General features: G+C 42.4%; 1 non-coding gene across 1 annotated transcript; it reads left to right on the top strand.

The window, feature by feature from the left end:
* Positions 1-10,150: 10,150 nt before the first annotated feature.
* Positions 10,151-10,282, top strand: LOC118852483. The gene has a single exon (XR_005010559.1). It is a non-coding gene; the product is annotated as a small nucleolar RNA SNORA22 (small nucleolar RNA).
* Positions 10,283-15,640: the final 5,358 nt, after the last annotated feature.

Below are 15,640 nucleotides of genomic sequence, written 5' to 3'. Positions count from 1 at the left end.
GACTGACAGTGAGAAATACTCCGGCGATTCTCCTGGTTGTGCTGGGTCTCGGAATGATAAAGTCCAACTCCAACACTGAAATGGTAACTCAGGGCGGTGGCAGGCCCTTTAAATACATGCTGGGTGTCTGGGCGTCTTCAGAGTATTCACCTCCACGCTCCTCCGGCCCTCCCATCTGGCACTTTCCCCCAATGCAGAGCACTAAAGGGGAGAGGGCGTCTCTCTGGCGGGGCGGGGTGGGCGGAGTTTTTGAAGTCTTTCTAGGAGGGCAGCCAGTCCAGGAGGAGGCAACCCTTTGGCCATACATCCCCACCTCAAGCTCCTTCCTTTTCTTGTTTTTTCTCTCCACATCCAAAGTCCCCAAAATGTCCTTTAGGGGATGGGGTCTGGGCGAGTGGTAGAGAGATTGGTGGGGTCAATGGGAAACTAGTTTTAGAATGAACTGGAATCTGATATTGGAGGAAAGAGGCTGGGGACAGCTGGGGGAAAGGTTAAACTCTGGTCTGCGTGAGAGTGAGTCCCCTGGCCTCCAAAGAGTCCGTGTGAAGGAGGCAATCCTAATCAGAGGATGTCACAGCGTTGAAAGACCTAAGAAAGCATCTGATTTCTTCACAAATGGGGAAACTGAGGCCCCAAGCTCACTTGGGCAGTGAGGAGCTGAGATAGTACTTGTACCCAGATCATCTAACCCCAAGTCCAATGCTCCTTCCACTAAGCCCGAAGATAGAGAAGCCGTTATTTTTCTTTCTAGCCTGTTGTCACACAGCACTCTCTGTCCTATCTGCTTCGTGAGGCTGGAGGGAGGCAGGCTGAGCTTTCTTGGAGAGTGATGCCATTCCATCTGATCTTGTACCTGTGCTTCTTTGGGTCTCATTGTCAGAGCCCTGCCACTCCCTCCCTTTACACCCCCACAGATCCTTCCCCTGAAGAGGAGACCCAGCCAAGGCAGAGGTACAACCTTACTCCATTAAGCCAGGGCCACTAGGGGACGCCATAGTGAACAATGCGCTGGATTTGGAGTCAGAGAGAGCTCATCTCAGATACTAAACTGTCTTTCTGACCCTGGACAAGTTTTAAAACTTCTGCCTGCCTCATTTTTCCCCATCCAAAAAATGGGTGTAATGGGTGCCCCTACCTCCCTGAGTTCTTGTGAGGATCAAATGAGGTAATATTTGTAAAGTTCTTTGCAAGCCTTAAAGACTTAGACATCAGTGTTATTGCTGGTCTTTAGGACAACCATATCAAAGAAGCTTGATTATAATGCCCATTTCCCCCTTTTTTTCTTTTTTACTCACTTAATAGTATTTTATTTTTTCCAATTACATGTAAATATGTTTTTCAATATTCACTTTTATATGAAGTAAAATTTTTCCCTCAGTTTTTTTATCTTTTTAAATTTTTTTATTATTTTTAATAATTTGTATTTTACAATTTTTATATTATATGACATATACCACAATATATAGCATGTAATATATTATAACATTTGTTTATAATTTATATTAAATATAATATGATATTTATTTATAATTTTTATTCTTTTTCCAATTACATGTAAAGACAACTTTTTAACATTAATTTAAAAAAATTTTGAGTTCCAAATTTTCTCCCTCCCTCCTTCTCCTCCCCCTCCCCCTCCCCGAAAAGGTAAAAATTTTAACTAAGTTATATATGTACAGTCATGTAAAACATATTTCTTTATTAGTGCTGTTGTGAAAGAAAAAAACAGAAGGAAAGAAACAAACCACAAAAAGATAAAGAAAGTGAAATCAGCTGCATTCGGACTCCATCAGTTCTTTCTCTGGAGCACACCAAAGATTCATAATAAATGCTAACTGACTGATTCTGGAGGTATTAGGGAGACTGGAATTTAGTGAATAGAGAACTGACATGAGCAGACCTGTGCTCACCAATCCAGTCTTTACATAGGTGCCAAGTTATATTCCAATGCAACAACGTATCTGTGATCTAATTCACTTTGTGAAAGTATTAAAAACCTCCTTTTCATCTGACCTGAATCATATTTCTAGGGTCAAAAAACTCTTTCCAGACTTTTCCCTATTTGAAAGGGTGTATCAGGCCAAAGTGGGGGTGTGTGTGAAGATTTTTTTCTTAACAACTACTTTATTATTTAATATTTATCATTAATTAATTAATTAAATTATGTAAAATATAATTAATTATATCTAATTACTAATTAATTATTAATTAAATATTTAATTAATTAAATTAATTAAATATTTAATATTAATGATTTCCACAAGGTTTTGAGTTACAAATTTTCTCCACATTTCTATCCACCCCCAACTCCAAGATGGCATATATTCTGATTGCTCCATTGCCCAATCAGCCCTCACTTCTCATCACCCCAGTCCCCACCCCCAAATCCCCTTTCCCCTAACTTTCTTGTAGGGCAGGATAGATTTCTCTGCCCCATTCCCTATATATCTTATTTCTCAGTTGCATGCAAAAACTTTTTTTTTGAGCATCTGCTTTTAAAACTTTGAGTTCCAAATTCTCTCCCCTCTTCCTTTCCCACCCACCATCCCTAAGAAGGCAAGCAGTTCAACATAGGCCACACATGTATCATTATGTAAAACACTTCCACAATATTCATGTTGTGAAAGACTAACTATACTTCTCTCCATCCTATCCTGTCCACCTTTATTCAGTTTTCTCCCTTGACCCTGTCCCTTTTCAAAAGTATTTGCTTTTGATTACCTCCTCTCCAATCTGTTCTCCCTTCTAACATCCTCCCCTTTTTAATCCCCTTCCCCCTACTTTCCTGTGGGGTAAGATACCTGATTGAGTGTGTATGTTATTCCCTCCTCAGGTCAAATCCGATGAGAGAAAGATTCACTCATTTCCCCTCACCTGCTTTTTCTTGCTACTTTTATGTGAGATAATTTACCCCCTTTTATTTCTTCCTTCCTCTCTCAATATATTCATCTCTCATCCCTTAATTTGATTTTATTTTTTTAGATATCATCCCTTCATATTCAACTCACCCTGTGCCCTCTGTCTATACATACATATATATATATATATATATATATATATATATATATACATATATACACACACACACACATATATATATGTATTACCTTCAACCACCATAATGCTGAGAAAGGTCTCATGAATTACACACATCATCTTTCCATGTAGGAATGTCAACAAAGGAGTTCAACTTTAGTAAGTCCCTTATGATTTCTCTTTCTTGTTTACCTCTTCATGCTTCTCTTGATTCTTGTGTTTGAAAGTCATATTTTCTATTCAGCTCTGGTCTTTTCACTGAGAAAGCTTGAAAGTCCTCTATTTTATTGAAATCCATATTTTGCCTTGGAGCATTATGGTCAGTTTTGCTGGGTAGGTGATTCTTGGTTTTAATCCTAGCTCCATTGACCTCTGGAATATCATATTCCAAGCTCTTTGATCCCTTACGTAGAAAGTGCTAGGTCTTGTATTCCTGATTATGTTTCTACAATACTCAAATTGTTTCTTTCTGGCTGCTTGCAATGTTTTCTTCTTGACCTGGGAACTCTGGAATTTGGCTACAATATTCCTAGGAATTTTCTTTTTGGGATCTTTTTCAAGAGGCAGTTGGTGGATTCTTTCAATTTCTATTTTACCCTCTGGCTCTAGAATATCAGGGCAGTTCTCCTTGACGATTTCTTGAAAGATGATGTCTAGGCTCTTTTTTTGATCATGGCTTTCAGGCAGTACAATAATTTTTAAATTATGTCTCCTGAATCTATTTTCCAGGTCAGTGGTTTTTCCAATGGGATATTTCACATTGTCTTCCAGTTTTTCATTCCTTTGGTTCTGTTTTATAATATCTTGATTTCTCATAAAGTCACTAGCTTCCAGTTGCTCCAATCTAATTTTTTAAGGTGGTCTTTTGGACCTCCTTTTCCATTTGGCTAATTCTACCTTTTAAGGCATTCTTCTCCTCATTGGCTTTTTGAAGCTCTTTTGACCTTTGGGTTAGTGTATTTTTAAGGTGTTATTTTCTTCAGTATTTTGGCAAGTCATTGACTTATTTTTCATGGTTTTCTTGCATCACTCTCATTTCTCTTCCCAATTTTTCCTCTACTTCTCTTACTTGCTTTTCCAAATCCTTTTTGAGCTCTTCCATGGCCTCAGACCAATTCATATTTTTCTTTGAGACTTTTGATGTAGGCTCTTTGACTTTGTTGACTTCTTCTGGTTGTATGTTTTGATCTTCTTTGTCACCAAAAAAAGATTCTAGAGTCTGAGTCTGAGTCTGAGTCTGCATCCTTTTTCACTGCCTGGCCATGTTCCCAGCCAACTACTTGACCTTTGAGCTTTTTGTCAGGGTATGGCTGCTTGTAGAGTAGAGAGTGCTTTGTCCTAAGCTTTAGGGGCTGCACTGCTGTTTTCAGAGCTACTTCTACCCCACTGTCACCACAAGCTCAGCCACAGCAGTGCTCCTCCTCCCCCAAAAACTGCCAACCAGGATTGTGACCCAGATTCAAGCAGGGCAAAGCAAGCCCTGCACTCCCACTCTGGTCTGCTGCTTGATTCCTCCCATTGTGTGAGCCAGGGACTCCAGAAGCAGCTCATGCTGGAGCTCCACTGCTGCACCACCTGCACCACCCCCAGGGCTGGTGGCCAGACCGCTCTCTAATGCTATCTAGCAGTTTACCGATTAACCTGCTCCATGGTCTTTGGCGTTTGTGGGTTGAGAAGTCTGGTAACTGCCACAACTCAATGATTCATGGCCCTGAGGCCTGCTCCGGTCAACTCCTGGTCTGCTCTGTCCTGGTGCGGCCCATGCTGGGCTGTGCTCTGCTCTCAGCACCATGTAATAGACCCTTCCCAGCGACCATCCAGGTTGTCCTGGGCTGGAGACCTGCTTCCCTCTGCTATTTTGTGGGTTCTGCAGCTCTAGAATTTGTTCAGAGCCATTTTTGTACAGGTGTTTGGAGGGATTTGGGGGAGAGTTTAAGCAAGTCCCTGCTTTCCAGCCACCATCTTGGCTCCATCCTTCCCTCAGTTTTTAAGCTTTTTTTTTTTTTTAGAACTTCAAGTTTTTCCAGTTGCCGGTAAAGAGAATTTTTAACATTTCTTTTTAAAGCTTTGAACTCCAAATTCTCCCCCACCTACTATATCACTTGCCATCACCCTCCCCAATGAGAAGGCAAGCAATTTGACATAGGTTATACAGGTGTAGTCATGGAAAACATATCCATTACTGTGAAAGAAAACATAGACCAAAAAAACCCAAAGCAAAGATAGACCAAAAAACCCAAGAAAAATAAAGCAAAAACAGTGTGCTTCAATCTGCATTCAGATACCATCAGTAATTTCTCAGGGGATGGATAGCATTTTTCATCAAAAGTCCTTCAGAGTTGTCTTGGATCATAGCATTGTGGAGAAAAGCTAAGTCATTCCTAGCTGACCATCTTACAATATTGCTGTTACTTTGTACACAGTACATTTCACTTTGCATCAGTCCATGCAAGTATTTTTAAGTTTTTCTGAGAGCAGCCTGCTCATCATTTCTTATAGTACAATAGTATTTAATTATAATCACATACTATAACTTGTTCAGCCATTCCTCAATTGATGGGCATCCCCCAAATTTCTAATTCTTTACCCCCAGAAAAGAACTACTATAAATATTTTTATACATTTAGGTCCTTTTCCTTTTTGGGATACAGCCCTAGTAGTGGTATTGCTAGATCAAAGGTATGCATGGTTTTATAGCCCTTTGGGCATAGTTCCAAATTGCTCTACAGAATGGTTGAATCAGTTCACAACTCCACCAATCGTACATTAACGTCTCATTGTCCTCACATCCCCTCCAACATTTGTCATTTACCTCTTCTGTCCTGTTAGCTAACCTGATAGATATGAGGTAGTGCCTCAGAATTGTTTAATTTGCACTTCTCCAATCAATAGTGAGTTATTTTTCATATGGCTATAGAGAGCTTTGATTACTTCCCCTGAAAACTGATGATCTCTTTTGATATGATTTATTTATATTTATTATTTATTTTATTTTAAATAAATGCGATGTATTTATATTTATTATTTATATATGTATCAATTGGGGAATGGCTCTTATTTTTATAAATTTGACTCAGTTCTCTATATATTTGAGAAAGAAAGCTTTATCAGAGAAACTTGCTTCATAATTTTTTTTCACAGTTACTATTGCTAACTCTATTTCCCTCCATTCTATCCCCCCACTTATTCTATTCTCTCTCTCCTTTTATTCTGTCCCTCCTAAAAATGTTTTGCTTCTGGCTACCCCCTCCTCCAATCTCCCCTCCCTTCTATCACACCTCACTTTTATATGACATTGAGTTCCAAATTTTTTTCTCCCTCTCTCCCTCCCCACCACCTGCCCAAGAAGGCAAGCAATCTGATATGGGTTATCCATGTACAATCATATTAAATATATTTCCATGTTAGTCATGTGCTGAAAGAAAAGTCAGAACAAAAGGGAAAAACCATGGAAAAGATAAAACAACAAAAAAGAGCAAATAGTATGCTTTGATCTCAGTTCAGGCTCCATAATCCTTTCTCTGGATGTGGATAGCATTTTTCATCACGAGTCTTTCAGACTTGTCTTGGATCATTGTATTACTCAGAAGAGCTAAGTCTATGAAAGTTGGTCATCATACAATGTTGCTGTTACTGTGTTCTCCTGGTTCTGCTCACTTCACTCAGCATCAGTTCATGCAAGACTTTCTGAGTTTTTCTGAAATCTGCCTGCTTATCATTTCTAATAGCACAATAATATTCCATTATATTCATAGAGCACAACTTGTTTAGCCATTCCCCTACTGATGTAGGATGCCCATTAAAAAATCAACAAAGGGGGACTCAGATAGTTTGAACGAATTGTCTGAAGTCCCAAGGTTCTTGTCCTTTGGGCTCAGAAAGAACCAAAATTACATCAGTAGGTTGAGATGGCATATGGCGTATCTGCCTATCTGATCAGACCACTACAAGCCTGGAATGCTCTACCATACGTCAGGCACAAATAGTACACATGAACATTTGGAGCAGAGATGTCTATAAATTTGAGCATCTCATGTTTCTTTTGAGCTGCTGCAATGCTGCTTCGTTTGTAGACTACAGCACTTTCTTGGTTGTAGGCACACCATGCTGGATGGTTCTGTTCCAGTGTCTCCCATGTCTCACAACTGACTCCAAAGTTCTTCGGAGAGACTGTGAGGGTGTCCCTAACTACTTCTTCTGACCTCTGTGTGAGCAGTCACCCATGTTACTTCTTTATAAAATCATCTTTTACACAAACCTGCATTTGGCATTCAAACAATGTGGCCAGAATGCTTGGCAGTTGAGTTCCTGAAAGGACCTCAGTGTCCAGTACCTTATCATGGCAGGCTATCTTCAGAATCTTCTATTTGCTGTAACAGATAGTTCCACATATAGATAACATTGTGATGACTGTGTTCTATTGGTGTAAACTGTCGGCCAGAATTAGCACAAGCTTCAGAGAATCTATCCATATGCAGTTTCATTTCAGCCTCAGAGGCTACAATGAGTGAACAATCATCTTTGAACAAAAAGTCACACAGCAATTCTCCTTCCACTTTAGTCTTAGCCTGTAGCCTTTTCAAGTTAAATAATTTACCATCAGTACAACAGTTGATCTTGACCCAATTTTTGTCCTCATTGAAAGTGTCTGATGACATAGCTGAAAACATCATGGCTGTCGAGTCCAAATGGTCCAACCTACAATAAGAGAAACTGAGGCAGAGCTCTGAGCCAATGACACTTTATTAAAGGGCTCATGGACCATTCTAATGAAGAGGACCTCAGATCCTCCTCATGATCTGAGATGCCCTCTTCCTCCAAGGCCTTAGTTTTATCATGGTTGATGCCCAGACAATACAGATGAAGCAGATGAAAAGTACAGACTCACTGGATGATAGACCTTGTCCTTGAACTTATGGGAGGATCTATACAAAATATACAAAATCCCATTGGTTGAACAATGGGCTGGTGAACAGACCTTGATATATCTTTCTTGACCTTTCAGGAGGTCCTACCAAGCCTATGATCATACCCCCAGGCTGGACTGTCAAAACATTTACATGGTCTGATGGGCCAGTAGCCAGGCAGGCCACTGACCGGCAAACAGGGCTGCTTCTTGGGCAAGTGCTCATGGTCATCTCCCTATGCCGAGTAATAAAGGGATGATGAGGGACAGAGGGGCAACAAAAATCACTGGGGAACTTTGCTTGTCAACTCCACCATGCTGGACTTGGTCACCATAACCATGAAAAACAAGGGTGGAGGTCCTCTAGTGAACTTCCTATGACTAAGCAAATGAACTTACAATTTATAGTTCACAGCTCTGGGGCCCAATATCAGAGCTGATAATCATCACCCCTATGGAATGATATCAAACTGATTAATACCAGTTGCAATAAAGCGGAGGTCCTGTAAAATAGGGGTCTAATTAATCACTTATCACAAAGCATGGGAGCAAGCTCACAGACCTGCTTTTATGCATTATTGACTGGGAAAGCACCAGAGCATCATGTATTATCCAGAGCCCAGGCAAGCATGTTGTCATGGAACTGACATACAATACTGAGAAACTTCTCCAGGCAACCAGATTTTGCCATGATCTTCTACAATCCCCGAAGACTGACAGTATGAAAGACGAATGTTGTGTCCAGACCTCTGTTCTGCTCATTGTATTTCTCTTGGAGTTGTTCGGTAGCAAACACCATCTCAATTATTCCTTGGCCCTTTCTGAAGCCACACTGGCTCTGAAGTAGATGATCATCTTCCAGGTGAAGGATCTGCCTGTTAAGGAGGATTCTGGCAAGAATCTTGCCTGCAGTGACTAAGAGAGAGATCGCCTTGTGATTGTCACAGGACATTCTATTTCCTTTACCTATATAGAGCTGGACAACGAAGGCATCCTTGAACTCCTGGGAGATAATCTTTTCTTGCCATATAATCTGAAAGATTTCAGTCAGCTGTTGTGTGAACATTGTAGCAACATTGTATGAACATTTTGTATGAACATTTGTATGAACATGAACCGCCTGCCTTGTAAATCTCAGTTGGTGTAGAATCAGCACCTGGAACTTTGCCATACAAGAGGTGTCTAACGGTATTCAATAGCTCTTCTTCAGTTGGAAATTCAGCTAGAGAGAGATTGACTTAAAGCTAAGGAATACAGTCAATAGCTTCAGCATTGATTCATGACAGTCTGTTGAGAAAACTATGGAAGTGTTCAGCCCATCTGTCAGAGATCCTATCCTTATCCTAATCAACGTAGCTCCATCAGCACTGAGTAGTTGAGATTCACCATGGGTCTTTGGCCCATAAATAGACTTCAGGGCATCATTAAAGAACTTTGGATTGTTACTATCAATGTAAAACTGAGCCAAGAATCCTGCATGTCTCTAAGCTTTGCTTGCACTTTACTTTTGATGGAGTTAAACACTGCCTTCGTAGAGATACATGGATGATCTTGCTGTCAAATCTTATGCATTTGTCTCTCTCCATTTAGTGCCTTCTGAATTTCCCCGTTTTAACAAACCAGTACTGATTGTAAGTGTTCTGGCCCAGATGAGTAAATGCAGTGCTGTACACCAAATCTCCAAAAGCAACCCGCTGCTTTTCTGCTCCATTGGGCTTAGCTTTCCCTCCAAGGCAGCAAGAAATCTTTCATGCTCAGAGAAGTGCTCTGAGTTCTTATTATTAAGTCTTCTGGGAGTAGTCTTGCTTGGAACAGTTGTTTTTGTTGAACTCAAATATTTAACTTTCAGAGAATAAGTTTGTGATCAATCCAGAACTCTTCACCACACATCACCTTCATGACTCTCACATCCAGTCTGTCTCTTCTCTTTACCATGACATAATCTATAAATGCCAATGTTTGCTGTGAGTGTGCCTCCATGAAGTTTTATTGCGTTTATGTAAATGGAAGACAGTGTTGGTGATGAGAAGGTCATGAGACTCATGAGCCTTTAGCAATGTGACCATTCATGTTGCTAAGTTTCTGCCTACTCAGATGTATCAGCAAGGCAAGAATAACAATATAACTGAAAATTGTCCAAATGCCTATGTGGTTCTGTATCGCAAAATACATGAGACTCTCCACATAGAAGGCAGAAGAAATAAACCATTGCACAGAGAACACCCAAGAGTGCTTTGTAGTTTACTTGGCTTATAGTCTGTGCTATAATAACACCTGCCCTTTTCCTCTGCATTGAAAGGAATTTCTATCCTTTTACATGGTAGGCATAGGAGCTTGTTGACTAGATTAATTTTGATTGTAAAACCTTCACCAGCTTCATGTTGCTCCTCTTCACTGCAGCCCCTCCAAGACCAAAAAAAATGTGCATCCAGCTCTGACTTTGGTAAGCTGGCCTTCATTTGCCAGGTTTGGTTCACTGAGGGATGCAATTTGGATGAGATACCTGCTGAGTTCTCTTTATCTTTAAGGTCTATTGGATTTTTTGGTGGTCCATAAGTGTGAGCACATTCCATGTACCAATGGTGAGTGGAATCATCCTTGCAACAAAATTTTGCATTTTTTTGTGTTTTGCCTGCAGAATGGGATCCCTGCCTGCTGCAGTAATCAGGCCAGTGTTGAGTAAGCAGACAATTTTTAGAGCACCTTTTCTAGCCCCTTCCTCACATCAGGAGGTGAGTGGTACAATTCTTACAAGGCTGTTCAGACAGCCAGGGGGCTGCAGATTGCTACTGCTGTTTCCAATAAGAAGATGACCCTATGGCCTGGGCCACTTGTGTGCATGTTTATGACTACAACTCCCAGTATATTCCCACCAGCCTCACTTTCTCCTTCTGAGCCTTGTGGGTCCAGTGGTGAGATATAGATCAGGCTGACTGGAGATGGCCCTGGATGCAGGGGGAGACCTTGGCCTTTTTAAGCTCAGTTTAAGTCTCAGTTTGACTGAGGCAAGGCACATTCAGTGATTAAGGGTAGGTAAAAAATGAGGTAGAGAATGTCCTCTTTACCAAGTCTTTACCTATCCTTCATCCCATTGGGAGAAGGTTTAGGGAACCAGGACAGCACAGATGTGAGATCCCTTCCCATTCTCACTAAATGGAGAAGTAATGGGGGTGTCTGGGAGTGGGGAGGGTTATCTTATGAGCTGGTTTCCTAGAGAAGAGGCAAGAAGTGTATTTGTAAGGTTAATTAAGTCTTGTTTTTAAAGGGGACAGGACTAGAATTGGGAAGGACCGGAGGAATCTCTTGCCTCCTGCCCTACCCCATTGGCCATCTCTAGCCTCTTCCTTTTCCAATGGAGCCTCCTGAACCTGGGCTTTTTCTGTACAATCTGGCTAGTTTGGAGTCAACTCTGTAAGACAGTCATTCATTTCAGAAAGTCTTATCCTCTGGCAGAAGACTCATGTCTGCCCATGTTGTCCCTTTCCCTTCCTTCCCAACTAAAGGAAGGTATTCCCCCACATCCTATCCCCGTCTGCCACCACCAGGTAGATGTAGCCCCTCACAACCATGGGACACTCCAACTCTAACCCATGCCAAGTCCCACTTCCCCCTTGCTCCCTTCTCCCCAGGATCTCTCTGGACTTACCAGCCTGTCAAAGACCTTGTACCAGCAGCCAGCATGGGTACAAGTGGAAGCTAAGGCCCTGGGATCACTTGGACATGAGGAGCTGAGCCAGGACTTCTACCCAGGCCCTGTGACCTCAAGTATGGGGCTTTTCCCACTAGGTCCCAGGCTAGGGGCCCCAGGAAGGCTGTGACACCCCCTGGGGGCACCCACAGACCCCTCTCCTGACACTGAGACCAATGAAACAGAGGTACGAGGTTCCAGTACACAGGCCCCCGTGGTTCCATTAAAGCAAAGGAGATGGTTGGGGGAGGGGAAGAGGGAACATGAGCTCCCTGAGTGAAAAAAAGAGATCTTCTCTTCCATCTTGCTTCCTCTTTCACCCATGCCCCTTCTTTCTCTCCTGAAGGCCAGGACCTGCAGCTGCATCACACTCTGATCCTCAGTTTCCTCATCTGCAAATTGGAATCCTACTAGAATTAAAAGTATGACATCATAGTCCATAGAGATCCACTCCCTCAAAGTCAAGAAGACCTGGGTTTAAATCTCAGCTTCCAAGTCACTTAACTGTTCAGTGCTTGAGGTCACCATCTAAGATAGGACTTCTTAACCTGAGGTTCACAGGTCTACCTGGGGTCCGTGGAGAGATTACAAGGAGTACGGAGAGGAAAAGAGAAATTACGGCCGTATTTTTACTGAACTCTAACTGAAATGTACTATTTCCTCCTACTATTTAAAAACAAAACAAAACATTTTTCTGAGAAAGGCTTCATTAGACTGCCCAGGGGGCCAGTGACACAAAGCAGTCAAAGGACCCCTGCTCTAAGACTTGAAGTTTCAGAGAAGGTGCTGACTTGTTTTGTGGGGGGGACTTTTTGGTCACCACAGAGTTCCCATTATACAGTGTCATCAGAGCTCAGGTCCCTAACCCTATCACCTAACAGAATCATTAAATCTCCATTTAGAAGGGCCCAGAGGCACCTATTGAAACATTCAATGTTTCCTCTGAAAATTCCCCCCAAATGGTCGCTAGACTCTCAATGAAGACTTCCAACTATGGGAAACTCATTCCCTGTGGCATCACTGGTTCCACTTCTGGACAGCTCCCATGGTTGGATTGAATGGAAGGGTTCCTCTGCAGCTTTCCCCAATCCCTCCTGGTTCTGCCTCTGGGGCTGAGCAGGATCAGGCTCAATACTCTCCTGTAGGACTGCCCCTCTGTACCTGCAGACGAGGCTCAGGTAGCCAAGCCCAATGCCTCTAACTGTTCCTTCTCCCACCATCTATCTCAAGGGTAAGAGAAGCACTCTATAAACCACGGAGAGGTTGGAGAAAGAAAAACCATGATCCCCAGGCAGAGGGAGCTCCCAGCAGTGAGTGGGGCAGGACAGACAGAGCTCCCCTCCTCCTAAGCCTCCCACCAATCCCAAGCACTTCACATCCAGAGCCTGATTCCAGCCTTTTCATCTCCCCCACAGTCCTGGCACCACCCCATCCCCCACCTCCTGCACTGCCAGCTGTGTGACCATGTGCAAGTCATATCTCCACTCTGAATCTCAGTTTCCTGCTCTATAAAAAGGAGATAACCATCCTTGCAACCCCTCCCTAGATGTTATGGGGGAATGATGAAATGACTGAGGAGACAAAGGCTGGGGCTTCTGAACTTATTGACATCTTAAGCAATGCCTGGCAACTGCCCCCAAAAAGGACCAGGCCCCTTCCTCACCTTAGAGCTGCATCCCAAATACAGGGAGAGAGAAATTTTTATATATGAAAAAGTTAATGAAATGAAGTCAATTAATGAAAAGGAAACATGAAAATATTAGCTAATCTGGTTTATAATTGGAGGAAAATTAGGAACTTTGCAAATTGGGAGAGAAGGAGTCAGCAGGTACAATTTCCTGAATTCTGAAAAGAGGTGTCCCACTCACCCCAAGCGTTTTCATATAGTCAATGGAATGTGGAAACACCAATGGATTGATCAGTACAGGGCCACTTCTCAGATAAGACATTTAGGTTGCTTGGGATGCAGAATGGTGGGGAAAGTCCTTGCATCAACCTTTGGATCTGACCAGATTACTGGTCAGCATAACTTAGTTCCTTACTTTACGGTCTCTAAGCAGCAGGGAGAGGTGGTCCCCCTTTCCAGTCATGCAGGGTGAGGTTCAAACAATACTCTAAAGCTGCCTCCCATTTCCCACAACTGAAGAAAGCTTTCCCCCAAGAAAGAATTTGGACTAGACCCATAATAGAATAGAAATTGAACTGGGCTAGCTCCAGAGTTGGATCCCAAGATGGAGTCAGTGTAGTTCACTCAAGTCCTAGGATTAATGACTTGCTGTTCTCCTCCCCTAAATCCCCTCATTTCTCCCTTTTGATTCGTGGTGGAGTGGAAAATTTATCTATACTTTAAAATCCATAGGGCTTTTCATAAATTCGTAATCAGAATGACCTAAGTCAGATTGGGATCCAAACTACTTAGAGGCCATCCAATGGGTTAATTTTGAGAAGAAGGATGTACAAGTCACCAAGGTAACCAAGAACATTGCAACATAAAGACCGACTCCATTAAACAGAAGGCCAAAGCACAGCAAAAATGATCATCAGTATTAACTAAGGTGGAGTCTCCTTGTACCCTGGGCACCCACTCCCCATGTCCATTTAATCAGCATATGTTGAGTCCCAGATGCCTCCCGAAGCTCTCTGGTGCCAGCAAATATCTTCTCTCAGACATTCTAGAAGAGGTCTCATTCTCAGGGCAGGTCTGAAGGGGCCTCTGTTTCCCTGGCTCCAGATCACTTGTAGAAGGTTCCTAGATAATTCTGCTAAAATCTGCCAGGAACAAACTTCACACCATTTAGTACAGTCTCTTAAATTTGGTTCCCCAATCCTGAAACTTCAGAGAATTTCAGTTATTTTATATGACTTGCTGTTTCTTTCTTTACCTAAATCCTGTACTTGATAGAAGAATGTTAAAAAATTCCTGAGTGTCTGACTTTTGAAATCAATACTTCTGTATTTTAAAATTATCAAACTAATGATTTAAAACTGCGAAAATAGAGTGTTGTTTGGAGGGAAGTACTTTGCAAACATTAACTCTCTCTAGAAATAGAAGTAGGCCATATGGACTGTTTGTGCGTGACCTGTGGGAGAGTTTTCCCGACTTGTATTGGTTTGTTCAGCCATAAGTGAACACACTGTACCTTCACCTCAATATCATCATGTCATTTTGGTTATCTTCAAGAAAGAAGGACCCCAATCAACCAGGGGAGGAGGTACCTTTGGGTGTCCAGAGCCTTGAATGTGAGACTTCTGTCACTCTTTGAAGGTCACGATCCCCATTCTACAGACAAGGAAGCTGAGGCTCATTATGGGCAGGTGACACCCTGAGTCACACAGCTGAAGGGAAGTGCCAGGATTCTAACCCAGGTCTCTCCTAACTTCTCCTTCCTCACAGGTGAGACAGGGAAGTCATAGGGGTCTGGGAGGTCACCCACCCTCCTCTGCTTGATACCGCTCCCCAGTCGTGGCTCTGTGACTGGTCCTAGTCATCCTTTCCCTCCAAAAATGACCAAATGTTCTCCCTGAAGAAGGCATTGAGTGACCTGTCCTGGGTCTGCCAACCTATCTAGGATAGGAGCTCCTCTAAGACTTTACCTACCTTCAGGACTCTGTGTGTTCAGACCTGAGCTCTGGTGGTGTCCCTGCCAACAACCCCACCTTCCCTTAGGGTTCTAGGTACCTCCTTCTGACTTTTCTCATATCTCTCCCTCTCCAGGGATTTCCAGCATTTCATGAATGGAATGACTGTTGTAGGCTAGACCCTGGCCAGCTGAGTATGGTCAAGACAGCTCCAAGGAAAGCCTCCATCCCCAAGGGTACTTCACCCCATGGACAGAAATGGAAGCTTATTTATTTATTCAGTTCCAAGTACCTGCGAGTGCGGAAAAGGGATGTGAGTACATGTAAGAGGCATCATGGTGACACCTCCTAGGGTATCCTAACACTTTAATAAACAGTGTAGTAAATAAACAGTCCTGGGGCAGGAGGACAAGCACATCAACAGCTCCACG

The sequence above is a fragment of the Trichosurus vulpecula genome, chromosome 5 (assembly GCF_011100635.1).
Source record: "Trichosurus vulpecula isolate mTriVul1 chromosome 5, mTriVul1.pri, whole genome shotgun sequence".
Taxonomy (NCBI): Eukaryota; Metazoa; Chordata; class Mammalia; order Diprotodontia; family Phalangeridae; genus Trichosurus; species Trichosurus vulpecula.
The sequence above is the reverse complement of the archived record's forward strand: the minus strand, read 5'-3'. Positions and strand labels throughout refer to the sequence as shown.